The sequence below is a fragment of the Panicum virgatum genome, chromosome 4K, assembly GCF_016808335.1.
Source record: "Panicum virgatum strain AP13 chromosome 4K, P.virgatum_v5, whole genome shotgun sequence".
Taxonomy (NCBI): Eukaryota; Viridiplantae; Streptophyta; class Magnoliopsida; order Poales; family Poaceae; genus Panicum; species Panicum virgatum.
This window is the reverse complement of record NC_053139.1, coordinates 15,857,934-15,858,982: the sequence shown is the minus strand read 5'-3', so window position 1 is coordinate 15,858,982 and position 1,049 is coordinate 15,857,934. Positions and strand designations below refer to the sequence as shown.

Sequence of the window (1,049 nt, the reverse complement as noted above, 5' to 3'; positions counted from 1 at the left end):
TGACATTTACACTCTCTAGAGTTGATTCGGGTTGCCCCAGAATCTTCTCTGGTTCAGCAGTAGATGTAGCAGCAGCTAGCCGAGCCAATTGAGTTTCAAGCGTCTTGTTAAAACTCAGCTGGTTCTTCATAGAGGTGGAGGATCCGTCCATCTTGGCTTGGATGGTCTACATTGATTTGTCTATAGCGGCCAACTTCTTTTGAAGGGATTCATTGATCGTTGCTTGACCGTAGACAAGATCTCTCAAGGTAGGCTGGTTAGGATTGAAAGAATTTGAACTTCCGTTACCTCCTTGATAGTATGAGCGTGGTTGATTCCACCCCTGAACTCCTTGTGGACGAAACCCATTGTTGCCATTGAGAAATAAGGCTTCCTCTTGGGTTTCTGGGCAATTGTCGCCCGAATGTCCAACATTCCCGCAGGCCTCGCAAGTCATGCGAGTTTCCAAGGCTTGAAGTGTTTGCATTTGAGCCTTATCTTGGGAATATTCCTCAAATTTCTTGAGGAGGTGATCAATCTTCATAGCAAGCATGTCAGCCTCCTTGACGGAGTGCATACCTCGCTGGCATGGTTGGAGGTGATCATCGCTCCAACCTTGGTTGGAAACCATCTTCTCGATCAGTGATGTAGCTCTTTCAATGGTCAACGAGAAGAAAGCTCCACCCGCAGTGGCATCCACATGATCATGGGATGACGAAGTCAACCCGTTGTAGAAGTTCTATAGAATGAGGCAATTGTCCATTCCATGGTGTGGACACGCTAGAATGTACTCCTGAAGTCTCTCCCAAGCTTCAGGAATTGACTCATTTGATGCCTGCTGGAAATTTGAAATCCGACCATGAAGGGCATTGGTTTTGCCCGTCGGGAAGAACTTCGAGAGGAACGCCTTGGCACATTTGTCCCAAGTGTCCACAACAGCCTTGTTAGCATAAAACCACTGCTTCGCTCTCCCCAAGAGAGAGAACGGAAACAGACGGAGCCTAATTTCATCTTGTGATACACCCTTGATAACAAAAGTACTGCAGAGCTCTAGGAACTGCTGGAGATGA

At 47.1% G+C, this 1,049-nt stretch overlaps 1 non-coding gene across 1 annotated transcript; it reads left to right on the top strand.

Annotated features, from left to right (window-relative positions):
• The first annotated feature begins 740 nt into the window (after positions 1–740).
• Positions 741–847, top strand: LOC120705274. Its single transcript, XR_005687863.1, has one exon. It is a non-coding gene; the product is annotated as a small nucleolar RNA R71 (small nucleolar RNA).
• Positions 848–1,049: the final 202 nt, after the last annotated feature.